Raw genomic sequence first — 15,077 nt, 5'->3', positions numbered from 1 at the left:
CTAGGAGGACCACTCAAGAACCTCGAACACTGGACCATTTGGACCTGGCTTCAGAACTCTAGTGCAAAATTCTGTCATGAGTCCTTTTTTTTTTTTTTTTTGCATTTGAAAACAGCTCTTCATGTCTTCCACAAGGGACAAAGTCTCAAGCTGCTGGGGAAATTTTTTTTTTTTCTAGGGAAAGGGTGGATTTCTTCCTTTACTTCTTCCAAAAGAAGTTTCCAGGGTGTAGGGCATTTCTTAAGATCCATATGAGGTCCTCATTATTGTGTCTGTTTTGCAGACAAAACACTTTGCCAGGAAGTCTTTGGCAGAGGCAGCCCTGTAGCTCAGAAATTCCAGACTCCTCAAGCCTCGGTGAGACAGATGTCAGCGGTTCCTGGTGCCCACGCGCACTGACTGACTGCACGTAGTGACACGACGCCCCTAAGAAGGCCCTGGGCTGCTCCTTGTGATAGGAAAGGGAGGACCCCACTGCATGTGGAGGGGTTTGGCTGGAACAACAGGAATAGGACCACGGTGTTTTGAAAAATGCAAAGAGATTTTTAATGGAGCAGAAAAGTTATAGTTACATCACTGGGGCTTGCCCATCATTAAATGCATTTGGTTTATTTTATATTATGTCTGAGCTATGTGTGTGAGGCTGGAGACTCTTCCGTGTTTAGTAAAAACACTGAACAAGGAGGCACAACTGAATAAATACCAGATATTCAAGACCCGATTTTGAACGTTGGTCAAAAGGTACACGCCTTCACAGCTGTCTCATTATTTCGAAACATGAAGACTGAAAACCTGATTTTGTTGCCTTCATACAATCCGCTTTTAAAGTGTTTTCAATTTCGGTCTTCTTTATACTCATGGGATTTTTTGTTTTGTTTTGTTTTAAAGAGGGGAAAAGAGAAGGTAATGACATATACAGAAAAAACTGATTTGGATTAAAGCTCCTTAAACAGATATTTTTATTTCTATGGAGACATACGTTTACTAATGACTTAAAAAGAGTATGGTGTAAGTTTTTCTTTTTTGTGTGAAAACATCTCTCAGAGTTTCCATAAGGGTCTCTGTTTATAAACAACTTTAAAATTAATTTCACTGCCTCAGGTGCCAGGAATTTAGACTCAAACAACAGACATCTGGATAGACTCATTAAATGAAATGGACACTGAATGAGACATCATACTATAGAAGTTAAGAGTACACTGATGCTTTCTTAAGTGCTTGAATATACCAGCGTTAAGGTTTTTTTTTTTTTTTTTTCAGAGATGAATGTTAATTCACTCTGATTTGGTGTATGAGGAATAAGTGTTCCAATATTTCTAAATCAGCTGTTTAAAATAAAATACCACAGGGGATGAGGGGTCTTCTGTTGGAGAGTGGGGGCATTCACTTTCATTAGAACGTTTCCGCTCAAAGCAAACAAACTCATGAATAGGCTTGCTTTAATCATGAAGGCAGTGCCTAGCCGACAGTCTATTTAATCTACAATGCAAAAAGGAAATGCAAGTTCTAATTTTTCAAGTTTAGAATGTGCAATTTTGGAAAGGCCATGTTGTTTCAAAGCAAAGGAAGAGGAAGAAAACCCTGCTGTAATCACTGTGCCTGAGATAATTCAGCTCTCATTTAAAAAATGTCCTGAGACTGCTCTACGGTGAATATTCATATCTCCCCAGCTTTCATCTGTTGAAATCCTAACCCCCAATGTGGTGATGTTGGGAGGCGGAGCCTTTGGGAGGTGATGAGGTCATAAGGGTGGAGCCCTTGTGAATGGGAGGGGGGACCCCCAGAGAGCCCTGGTCCAGGCTGTCTTGTGGGGATGCGGCAGGAGGATAGCCATCTATGAACCAGGAAGTGGGGCCTCCTCACCACACCCCGAATGTACTAGGCCTCGGTCTTGGACTTCCCGGCCTCCAGAACTTCGAAATAAACATCTGTGGGTTATAAGCCATCCAGCCTGGTGGTGGTCTGTCAGAGGGGCTTGAATGGACTAAGACAGGCACTTTTGGGTAAAGAGGCTTGGCTTTTGGGCACATTTTATTTCTGAACACTCATTACCCCACCAATTCCTACATAAATAACCTAAAATATGTATAAAATTGGGAAAAGCACCCGTTTACACAGAAAGCTGAGGAAACAAATCATCAAAATGGCAGAAATAAACTTGTCCCCAGACGCATGGCCTGGCTCCTGGGAAGTAAATGGTCGAATCCTGGCCCCCGTGGTGGTGTCTCTGGGCTGGGAGGGCTGAGATCTGGAGGAAGAAGTGGGCCCTGAGAGTAGCCTGGAAGGTGTCCTGTGAGGTCTGGTTTGGCAGATCCCCCACCCACAGTGCAGCCACCCAGGACTCAGAGACCCAGGCTGCTGTGATGAGTGGAAAGCTGTGGTTTTGAGCTCGGGAGAGGATGTTAGTGTGAAGGTGATTATAACTGGGAGTGGTGGGAGCAGCCCTGGATGGTGGCCAGTCTTTGGGGACACAGCAACAGCTTTAGAGAGAGATGGGGCCGAAAAGGCAGATGCCGGATAGGAGGCCTCCCCGTCATCCCGGTGCCAGGCTGAGTGGCTTCAGTATAGACAGAGACCAAAGGCCCTAGTCAGCAAGTACTGGGCTCTCCTGCTCTCCTCGTTACCCTCAGCCTGGCTCACTGATTAGCAACAACCAGTAAGCAAGAATAAAGCTAGTGTGCTGTCCACGGGAAGATTCTTTCTCGTGCAATCTGACCAGTAAGATTCAGAGAAAGTGTATGTTTTTGAAAAACGTTTGAAGCAAAATATATATATATATATATGAATTTCAGACAGAATCTACTCTTTACTGTCAACATTAAAAAATATGCTGCCCATAAAATTAGATGAACTGTAAAATGAGGTGACAGTGGAAGATTATGTTGAGATCTAGGGAGAGCCATACAGAGAAATAAATGAGGTTTTGAATGAATGTTTTAGAACCAAACAGATAATATCAGAGTGTCGTAATGCATTCTAAGCAATGAAGAGCAGAATTATGCCCAAAATGCCAAAAATTATTTCAGTGACACTGAAGACAGCCTAGGAAATATATATATATGTATAATTCAAAAAATAATGGAAGAAAAGGAAAAAGAATGCGTGGTGTTTCATAGATATACAGTGGAGATCCAATACGTGGATAACCGTATTTCTGAAGAAGATGCCGGAACAAATGGACCAAAGCAATATTCAAACGCACATAAAACTTCCTGAGGACCTCAGTTTCTCAGTTAAAATAGCTCACTGGGTACTAGGCAAAATGGAGAGATCCAAACTCTTCATATATGTATCCTGGTGAAAGTTCCAAAATGTATGTAAAATGTATGCAAATGTATGTAAAATTAAGAACTCTATTAATGCCCTGAAAGAAGATTACATACAAAAAAAAAAAAAAAGAAAAGAAAAGAAAGGAGAAAGAAAGGAAGGGAGGAAGAAAGAAAATGCAAACTGGTCTCAGAGTTCCTTTTTATTTTTTCAAGATTTTATTTATGAGAGAGAGAGAGAGAGTCAGAGTGGGGGGAGGAGAGGACAGAGAGGGACAAGCAGACTCCCCACTGAGCAGAGAGCCCAACATAGGGCTGTATCTCAGGGCCTGTGAGATCATGACCTGAGCCAAAACCAAGAGCCAGATACTTAACTGACTGAACCAGCTAGATGCCCCAGAATTCCTTTAAAATATAAATAGATAGATAGATAGATGCTAAAATCAGTGATGCAATCCATGTCTATAGAGTTTTGAGGGAGAAAGTTTGGGACCCCAAATTCCTCATCTGGCCAAGTTGTCTCTCACTCCCAAGAATATAAAAACATTTTCAGAGATTCAAGAGTTCAAAATATACAATCCATGTACTTGTCATGGGGGGGGAACAACTCAGATGTCCACAGTCTGGCAGAATTATACCTCCTGGGACCTTGTTGAGAATGCAGAACCAGACTCCACTTCAGATCCGCTGAATCAGAAACTGCATTTTAACAAGATCTCCATGTAATTTATATGCATGTTAAAGTTCAAGAAGTACTGCTCTAATAAACCAAGTAATTAATCAGAATGTAACCCCTCCCCCGCCAAACAGTAAAGTCACAGCTGAAGACTACAGTGAACATTTAAATTAAATACCATAGACTCAAATCTTAATAAATGTATATTGAAAATCTACATATACATTTATATAACATAAAGTCATAACCTGAAAATTAATGTCTAAAATTAATGTAAATAGGGAAAAAGATTAGATGACAAGAAATAAAATGAGCTTATTGTGTCTTATGGTTTAAAGACATTCAGTAGAATTCTTAATTTGGAATATTTCTTCAATTGGTAGAGAAGTATGTCTTCAAATATGTTCTTGAAAGAAAGATAAATGATGACCAAATTATAAAGTAGCTATGTAACAAACTATTTGAGAGGGGAAAATTCATAATTCATAAAGTAAAATAAAAAATAAAAAATGTAAAAATTGAAGAATGAACCAGAATACATTCTTTGTGAAAATAAAGGTAAATGAGATTAGCTCCCTTATTGAAACAATTAGTCATATTTTGTCAATGAAAATATTTTTATTGTTTATCTTCAATTCAAAGAAAATGGTAAGTAGGAAGCAGACACAAGTCACCTGACGTGCCATTTTACACAAATAATCATAAGTGTTCTGATGATCATCTTTCTAGAAAACAATTCAGTTTTTATAAATGAGACAATATTATGCATGTAGTTTTTAAACCTGCCAGTTGGCTCTGATGTGTGTAGGTATATTTGTTAGTGTTATTTGGTGTTTTCATGGTTAGATTTCCTTAGATCTGTGGTTTGGGGTAGTACATTAATTTTGGGAATTTTGTTTTAAATATTTTTTTCTACACAGTTATCTTTCTCTTCTCTTTGAAGGTATTTTTCATCCAAATTACCATGGTTTTCTTCCCCCTGGTATTTCTATTTGTCTCTCCCTAATAGTTCTCATCTAACTGCTGAAATTTCCCATCTCTTTATGGATTTCATATATTTTTTCCCCTAGAACACCTAACATAAGAATTACAGTTATTGCAAATTCCTTTTCTGATAGCACCAATATATGTGTTACCTCTGAATCTGGTTATATTTATTGCTTTGTCTCTTGACGTTGGTTTTTAAATTTATCATTATTATTATTTGATCTTGTTCATGTGTCTTGTAATTTTTGGTTGAATGTTGAATTGAATTGGTTCTGTTTGAATATCATGTATAGAATAGTCAACATTGACGCAAATAGTATTTATACCTGTAAATGGGCACACCTCTTCTGTTAGACCATTAGTGTTGAGGAAATGTACTCCATTGTTCAGGGATCTTTGACTTATATTATTGTTCTGGTTACCTTTTATGCACCACTGGCTTGAATTCCCCTAGGATTCCCTTGTGCTTAAGAAGGTTTTTCTCAGTGTCCCACTCCACCTTCAACTTTCACTCTTCCTTGTTTGTCTGCTCTCACCATGCTCTTGTCCCCTCCCCAGAAGTTCTTGCTCGTTGCTTGGTGCTTGCTAGCCTGGTGGTGGGAGAGGGAAGGAGCAGCTCTCTGTTGTGCTGGTCCAGCATTGGTCTTAGGTTGGTCCTGTCTACCTGAATCTCAGGGGTGGGGCTTTCTCAGTGACCCTGCTTCTCTTCCCCGGGAGAACCCAACTACCCTGAATCTGTAGGGAGTCTCTTATGGGCCAGTTCCTTGCCCCTCCTTTGGATGTGGGACACCTCTCTTCATACTGGTATGTGATCCCGGACCCAGAATTGCTTCCTTCTCCTTCTTCAAGAGTAGATGATGTTGCTTTTACTTTTAGCTTTCCCCTAGCTGCTCCAGTTCCCCAGCGTCTGAGCAAATTAAAAACTTAATAAGGGAGAAGGGTTCAACCAGGGTTTTGTGCCTTTCCTACGATAGCAGCCGCTTGTGTCCTGGGTCTACACCACCAAAGGAGGTTCTCCTGGTCTCCTGCTCTGCTCCCAACCACTTTCTCATGAGCATCCAGTAGAGGTCCAGGCAAAAGATCCCATGTGTGAGTGCAAATCCCCTTCGTGTCTCTTCTCCTGGGTTTGTGTCCTCATGCTAGCCCACACTTGGCCTTTGCAATTTAAGTTAAAATCTAGCTGAATTCTTCTTACCCCCGCATATGATCCCAACATTTCTTTCTCCTGTGCTGTGGCAGAGCTGAGCCCATGCTTGTATCCCATCTTTCCTTGTGGAGCCTGACTTCAGTTGGATACTTGTTTGTACCTGTGTCCTCAGCTTTCTGATAAGCTCATGAAAAGTCACACTGTTATAGTTTATCTGGTTTTCTTTTGTTGTTAGGATGGGGAAATACTTTCTTCTGCTCATTACATCCTAGGTAGAATCAGGCATGGTTTGGAATGCTATACATGTAACAACTCACTGCTTCCTTACAGCAATTCTGTAAGGTAGACATTATTGTAGTCCCCATATAGCAGAGGAAGGAACTTAGGCACAGAAAATTTTAATTACCCCAAGTCACTTAGCCCCAAGGGTGAGAGCTGAAATTCAAATCTAAGTTGTCTTTGCAGTGGCTGCACCATTAACCACTAAAATGTACTGTCATGCTCATTGTGAATTGTCTGAATATACCTTTGTTTGTTTGTTTGTTTATAAACTCAGTCCCCTCCTAAGGGATGTCGGATTGTTTGCTATTATAAACAATGCTGCAATGAACTTGGGAAGTTTTCTCCCAGAGATAAGGTCCTCAACCAATTCCTCTGTCAAGGGGTACACTTACTTAAATTTAAACCACTTATTCCTACAGTGCAACTAAGAAGCATTTTTTACAATGGAATTTAAACTGTTTCCAATTATGAAATTACGAAAGTGATAGGAAGACAGATATATTGCAAAAAATTCAAGTAACTGTTAACTGTGTGTGTACGTGCACACACACACACACACACACACACACACAGAGCCCACTTTAATCCCACCCCTCCCCTTGCATCAGCCACAATCACAGTTTAGTAGGTTTCACACATAGGATTTCCAAAAGCAGAGAGAGCATTGCACGCAGAAAGAGTAACATAAGCAACATCCGGCAGGGGCAAGAAGGAGACCAGCCTGTCTGGAGCAGAGTCACATGATGTGAGATAGAAGGTTGCAAACGCAGAGGGAGCTGTGAACCCCAGGTCAAGGATGTGTGAGGTCCTGTCGTAGGAAGTAAAGAGCTGCTCTTTACTGGGGTGGTGGGGGGGGGGTCAAAGCAGTGACACGACAAAGCTGTTTTTTAGATTATTTTAGATGGTCTTTATTAATGTGTTTATTATTTAAATATTACTTATTAATTTCTTGGCCATTAATCATTAATTAGATTACTATGGCCAAAATCGTTGTGCACGGAACTGGGAGGAATAGCGGAGATCCTGGGGAGAGAATCGGGGCAGGAAGTGGTGAAGGCCAGAAGGAAAGAGTGGTAGGAAACTGGAGAAGGACGTGTGGAAGGAGACTGCTCCGAAAGCTGGCACGTGACCTACTGGAAACTCTCAACATATCAAAGAGGCAGTGAACCTGCGTACTGTATGGAGACTTGTCTGAGCATGACAACTTCTTTGGATCCTTGTTCTCTTCATTTTTTATAGTCAAGGGCTATCGTTTCCTTCCTCCTCTGATTTGGTGGCCTCTCTCCTCTCTCTGCCTTCGCTCCCTCTTGACTAGACCACCATCTTGGCGGAGTCCAGCACCGTGTCCACCCTGTGGCTGCTCTACCCAGCAGATTCGCGGCAGAGCTGCAACCGGAGAATATTCTGGCATGTCACGTTGACTTCAAATGGGTCCTCAGTCCTAGCACCCTGCCTTGGTCCCTCACTTTCCCATGTTCTTCTAGACCTCTATTTCAGACTTCTCTTCCCTCCATAAACCTCCAGTACTTCTTCCCCATCTTCGTCTCAGCGCATGACATTGCTTCCTGTTACCGTGACAAAGCAGAAGGAACCAGAAGAGGATGAATACAGGTTCCCACCACAACCACAGCTCCCCGCCTCTCTGGACCATTGCTCACCCCTGTGCTTGCCTCCTCTTATCACAGGCAACTGCCCTTGATCCTCGGGCCAGCTGACCTCTCCACTGTGCAGCTGCTGACATCCCCCACACTCACCCAGCAATACAGCCCCACAGATCCTCCCTTCTCTCTTCTGCACCATCACTGCTTCCTTCTTTTCTGGATCAGACTAGAAAACATGCTGGCTTTTCATCCATGTTAAAGAAACAACACCCCCTTGGCCATACTCTCCCTTCCTATAGCGTTCCTTTCTTTCTTTCTTTCTTTCTTTCTTTCTTTCTTTCTGTCTTTCTGTCTTTCTTTCTTTCTTTTAGCAAGAGAAGTTCTTAAATGTGTTTTCTCTCCTTCCTCTCTTCCTGCCTCTCTTGAGGCCACTCCCATCCAATTTTTGCTACCACCTCTCCATCCACATTTACCATGATCAAGGTCACAGGGACCCAAACATTGCCCCATTCAGAGGCAAGCATTCATGCCCATCACACCTGACCTGTCAGTCAGATGACCTGTGCATGTGCTGTGTAGGGTGACACATATCTGAGAGGGAATGGGAGGGACCAGTGATGATTATACCTGGTCCCCAGGTGCAAACGGGGATTGTCCCGGACAAGTGAAGACACATTAGCAGATTTGCAACGTCTACAAGCTCCCTCCTCGTTGAAACATTTCTATCTTGTCCTTCAGGGCAACAGTTATCAGCTGTCTTCCTACTGTGCTCACTGCTCCGTGTCAGTCTTGTTTTCAGAATCCTTCTCATCTGCTGGTCTTCTCCATGGTGAGGGGTCCCAGGGTTCAGCCCTTAAACCTCTTTTCTTGTATAGACTCTCACTCTCTTGCACAATGATCTTGTCCTGTCTTGTGGCTTTAAATGTCATCTACATGCTCATGATCCTCAAATCCCTCTCTGGCCCATCCCCTCCCTGAACTCGAATATCCAACTGCCCATTCTGTGTCCCTACAGACATCTCCAATTTCTAATGTTCAGTTTTGAGTGACTGTTTCCCCCCCAAACCCATTTGCCATCAAAGCAAATGACATCCTGATCCTCCTAGTTCTTTGAGCTACAAACCTCCATGTCATCCTTAATTCCCGTCTTTGTCACACAACCCTCATTGGCTCAAGCAGGAAATCCTATTGGCGTTTACATCAAAAAATGTGACTCACCAACTGGGATGCCCATAACCATACCCTAAACTGGTCACCTCACTGCCATGTTGACCTCTTCCTGTTCCTCAACACAGTTCTCCACACGATCCTGCTGGCCTGGAAGACAGAGCCTGTCATGGTTTCTGCTGAAAATCCTCCAGTGACTTCCTTTCTCATTCATAAAAGCCAGCCTTCTCACTCTGAACCACCTGACTCTGTGGCTGTCACCTCTCTGACCACCTCTGCTGAGGCTGTGCCCTTCAGCCCTTCCGGTCCGAGTCCCCTGCTGTGGCCATGTCCTCGGCTGGGATGCTCTTCCTTCAAATAGTCACTTCTGTTATGCCCAAGCTGCCCTGATGTCTTGATTCAAAAACCACCTCCCCAGTGAGCCCTTCTTAAAACGTAAGTCCCCTCTAAACCCTAACACATCACATTCCCCTTCCCTGCCTTCTGTCTGCTTCTGGACATTTACCCCTGACTCACAGATTCTGTATCTCTCTGATCTGGAAGTCCTATGTAGGCAGGGTTTTTGTGTGTCTGTTTTAGCCACTGCTGAATCTCCAGCACCTAGAAGTGTGCCTGACACAAACTACAGACTGATACGTGTTCGAGTGAATTTTCCTGCAACTGGGTAACCAGCATGGAGGAGGACATGCAGCAGTTACAGCAAGTCAAGGAAACCGGACATTGATCTTTGCCCGTGACATACTACCTCACCTTGATAAAGCCATTCCTGAAGCCTTCTGCAAAGCATTAACGGCCCAAGATATACAACAAATAAAAAGCGGTCTGTGAACAAATAAGTCGGGGAGACCATGCATTGGGTACTGTTGGGGATTCTCAGGATGTTTCTGAGACATCCTTCCAAACACATTTGGATCTTCTCATTTCTTCCCCATTTTCACTTCATCTGGCCATTCTTCTATTCTTCCCAGCTTCTTGGCATGCTTTCCCTGTGTTTGCAGGGCTTCCGAGGGCACATCCCCAAGTTTGAGCGAGAGTGCAGGGCGTCTGGCCCTAATGCAGGGAGAGCTCCATTGGCAGCTAGCTTTGCGAAGAAGCAGGAGTCATGGAGAAGCCATTCCTGTGAGGATGGTGGCAAGGGGGCAGCTGCAGAGGGTGAACCCAGCGTCCTCTCCTGGAGGTAGGACAAGCAGAGTTGGTATGCAGGGGCAGCTCCTTCTGAACTGTACTGTGGTGTGATCTGGGCATAGTTCCTCTCTATGTTCTGCAAACATTTTGGGGTCAGAGAGAGAGAGTGAGAGAGAGTGTGAGCAGGGGAAGAGTAGGGGGAGGGGGGAAAGCAGACTCCACACTGAACACGGAGCCTGACGATGCAGGGCTCGATCCCACGACTTAGATCATGACCTCAGCCAAAATCAGGATTCAGACGCTTAATCCACTGAGCCACCCAGGTGCCCCTAGGACCCCTTTCTCAAGAAGCCCCCTATGAACTTCCAGGGAATACCAGAATCCCTTTGGTGGTCTGTTCCCTGTCTGTACTCTCAGGGCCCAGGAGGACACCCTCCGGGAGCACCAGGCTCAGAGAACCCGACTATGTGTCACCGAATCCCAGTGCTTCTCCACACCGGGTGCTGGGACAGGGCAATGGCTCTTTTCAAGACCCAGATGATTACAGCATGCGGCCAGAGTTGAGAACCACTGGTTTAGGTAAACCATTTTCCTGGATTCTGACTTCAGAATTGTGTACTGGGACTCAGGCAGCCTCAAAGAGCTGGTTTCTAAGCACCATGAGTGTAGTATGTCCCCCTGCTCATATGAAACGTCGCAGACCGTGGCCAAGGCCATTGCTGCCAGCTAGCCCAGCCAAGAGAAGAGTGGAATGTTCACAAGCCATTCAGGAAGAACTTTTACAGTGTTCCCCCTGGTGGGGATCCCACATGGAATTGTGATCTGAATCGATTATGTCACATTTCTCTGTACTCATTGATGGTCCAGGAGGAGGGGGCCGTGTGGCCCAAGGAGGTTATGTGGACAGTGAGTAAACATTACATCTCCATTAACCATTTTCAAACACTGAAAATAGCTCTTCTTCTCTGAGTGAGTCCAACCCAGGAGACTGCTTCAGTTTTTAAACTGCTCCTATAGACCTTCCCTGATGAGAGCAGTTCCTCAGTCATCACATCAGAACAATCACAAAGGCTCATTGAGGAAAAATGGTTTCTCCTCTTCAGATGCATCTTCCAGAATGTTCTGACCATCGATAGACCAACAGGATGTAAACGCTTTGAGTACTTGCCTAAAAGTAGTATTTTCAGCCCAATAATAACTCAGGATGCACCTGTTAAAGTGGTTTCAATGGTGGCATTTTCGTTTCTGTATTAACAGAATGTTCTGTGGGGTCCTCTCCCCAAAGTGACAACACACGGGGTTCATTTACTCTCAGATGATGGAAAATGCAAGCTGAGGCTTCCCTCAGCACCCACTCCTCCCATTCCAGCTCTGATTACACTCCCTGGGATGAGGACAGCTTTACAACCAAGAGGCTTTGCACACCCCTTGGCTGATGTTGGGATGGGGCCTGTGAAGAAGGCTAAAGATTTACACTAAAAAGGGCAGTGTAACCACACCATTTGTTCATAGTCATAATGCTTGATACTAGCTTCCATGCCTCTAGTCTTCTCTGCTTGGGACAAGGCTGTGATTATAACGGTCCCTTCCGAAGGAAGCCCTCATCTAAGAGCCAACAACTCTGACTTTTCATTGAGTCCTTCATGCATTCATTCAACAGACACATCTGAGTGCCTGCACCAGACACCAGGCTCACAACCCGTACCCCGTGGAGTCTATAGGGGAAGCCGGACACTATGCAAACTGTTACACAAACCAATAATGACTGTTCTGTTCAGGGATGTGGAGGGAAAAGTCAGGCGTGATGAGAGCATAGTGGGGCTGAGGGCTGACCCCTGCTGCGGCTCAGAAAAGTCTTCCCTGAGAAAGTTGTATTCACTTCCTGGTGTAAAAACTCCATGTCTCCATCCACTCTTGGGCTTTCTTAAGCTGGAGGTGAGGCTGCTCAGAGGTGGGATCCTAAGCTGCTACTATAGAAAGTAGCACCTCCCTTCCTTGTGATGGCTCAGCCCAGCCCTTGGGGGCAGAGGTGCCAGATGGCTTGGCTCGTGCCAGAAAGGCAGGGCTGTCATTGGCCCAGAGAAGGGTGAGTCCTTCCAGGCACAAGGAGTAACCTGGTGTGTATCTGGAAAAGAGTAGGTGATTCAGTCTTCCCAGAGCCTGCGAGAGAGACATGGGTGGGAAGGTGGGCTCCTTCACCCAACACTTGCTGAATGTCTACCACATGCCAGACATTTGGGCTCTAGGGAGAGAGTGGTGACCATGACAGATAGGGCTGTCCTTCATGGGGCTTGCTGATGGACAGGAGGGCCAATGAACTAACTTAACACATGCATCTGCAACAGAAGGACATCAGATTGTGTAGCAACCATGTTGCAGTGAGGGAGACAATGGGGCGAGCAGAGGGAGGCTGCTCTGGAGGGATCTGCTGGGAAGATGTCCCCGAGGAGGTGGTGTGGGAGCTGAGAGAGCTGCGGGGTCAACGAGGCCAGTCACAGGAAGTGAGAGGAAACAGGCCTGCGGCACTGTAAGTGGAGAGTGTCAAGAATCTTCCAGAAGGGCTGGAATCTAAGGGAGCAGCGGACACAGGGCTACGCAAGGAGACTGCATCTTTCCTGGAGGCTCTTGGAAGCCAAGGCAAGGAGTTGGAACTGTGTCCTAAGAGAAAAGGAAGCCACCCAAAGAAAGCTGAGTGACAGTGATGGTTCCATTCTAGCTGCTGTGTGAAAACCGGACTGGAGGGACTCACAGGTGAGTGACATCAGGAGGCTCTCGTAGCAGACAAGAGAGTGGAAGGGAGTAAGTCGTTGGAGATGCGTTTCAGAAATGGAAGTGACAGAGCCTGCTTGTGTGAGCTGGGGCTGGGGTGGGGCCCGAGACACAGAACTAAGGAAAAGGGAAAGGAAAGGGAGCAGCCTGTGAGCAACACCGCCCCCCCCCTACCCAGGAGCAACACTTACCAAGTGAAGACACTGAAGGACGAGCAGATGGCCGTGGGAGAGAGAGATGGTCCTGCGTTTGGTTTTGGCCATGCTGGTAAGTTAAACAAGTGGTGATACCAATTAGATAGCGAGGGCTCAGGGAAAGGTCTCAGTCGGTATATACAATATGGCGTCGGCATCATGGAGGTGCTGTCTAAAGTCATGGCTCTGAGTGAGGTCACCTCGGGGGCCGGGGCGTGGTGGTGAGTGTAGCGAGAGGAAAAGTGGGCTGGAGGCTAAGGACATGTTAGGGGTTGAGATGAGGGGCTTGAGGAGTGGTGAGTAAGGGAGGAGGCAAATCAGAGAAGCTGCCCCCAGTCTCGATCAAGAGTGGCTCCAGGGCGTGGGGTCGTGCCGCGGCGGGGACCACTCACCGTCCCCACTCTGGGCAGCGGGCGCGCGCCGACTTGGCCTCCGCGGGGGCAAAGGAGCACCCTTGGTGACTTTGGTGTCTGGTGGGTGTGGGAGCCACAGTGGCATAGGCTCAAGAATGAGAGGAACATGAAATGTAGGTAATTTCTTTTTTAAAAGATTATTTAGTTATTTAGTTATTTATTAGAGAGAGGGGGGACACCATGAACAGGAGGCAGGGTAGAGGAAGAAATGCTGAGCAGGGAACCCCACACAGGGATCGATCCCAGCACCCTGAGATCATGACCTGAGCCGAAGTCAGACACTTAACCAACTGAGCCACCTGGGTGCTCCAAATGTAAATACTTCTTGAAAGATTTTGCTATGAAGGAAAAGTAAGGAATTGGGATAGCAGCTGGGAGATTGTGAGCTTAAAGGATTTTATCTTTAAGTTAGGAGATCTAAAGTATATTATACGTGCATGAAAATGTCTAGGAGAGACAGAGCAGTTCAAAATCCATGCCAAGGAGAGAGGAGATCCTGGATGCAGCATCTTCAAGTATCTCTCTACTCTGCTTGCCTCCTGTACTCCTCCTGTAGTCAAATTTCCCTCTGCCTTTCCCTTACAAAAACAGCTGTGATTATATTTCAGGCCTATGTAGATATTCCAGAATAATCTCCCCACCTTGAGATCCTTAATCTAATTACATCCACAAAGTCTCCTTTGTCCTTCCTATAAGGTAGCAGTCAGAGGTCCCAGGAATTAGGACCTGGTTATCTGGGGCAGGGAGGGGCGTGTGTGTTATTCAGCAGACCGTGGATATGCTCTAGAGCACTGGGAGGACTGGCCTTTGCTAGGAAGGGGATATTTCTTCTCTTTTTTTTAAAAGATTTTATTTATTTATTTGACAGAGAGAGCATAAGCAGGGGAGTGGCAGGCAGAGGGAGAGGGAAAAGCAGACTCCCGCTGAGCAGAGAGCCTGATGTGGGGCTCAATTCCAGGACCCTGGGATCGTGACCTAAGCCGAAGGCAGACACTTAACCTACTGAGCCACCCTGGCGCCCTCCTTCACTCTTTTACCCAGAAGGAAGAAAGGGACCATGCACGTTTGTGCAGGTTTGCTGGTGCAAGCACGAAAGCCTGCTTTTGGCTTCAGTTTCCTAGAGTGGTGTGAAGTCAAGTTCAACAGAGAGGATGAAGAGGGAAGTGGAGGCCGGGGGGTTGGTAGAGATAAGGAAGCATGGCACAGAGTGGGAAACCAAACTCTCTCTCAGGCCTCACCTGGGTCACTGCAAGAGAACACGGCAAGGCATCGAGTATGAAAATTCATGGGAGCCAGTTTGGTCGGGGACAAGGGAGCACACAGAGATCTGGACTGTAGTGAGCAGATGGGATCAGGAGCTCAGAGGTCATGATGAGGGGCATTGAGCACGTGGACTCAAAGTACGAGAGGTGTTGGGCAGAGTGGGACGCCTTTGATTCACATTTTGGAG

The sequence above is a fragment of the Mustela putorius genome, unplaced genomic scaffold (genome assembly GCF_011764305.1).
Source record: "Mustela putorius furo isolate JIRA1106 unplaced genomic scaffold, ASM1176430v1.1 tig00003870_pilon_pilon_pilon, whole genome shotgun sequence".
NCBI lineage: Eukaryota > Metazoa > Chordata > Mammalia > Carnivora > Mustelidae > Mustela > Mustela putorius.
The sequence above is the reverse complement of the archived record's forward strand: the minus strand, read 5'-3'. Positions refer to the sequence as shown.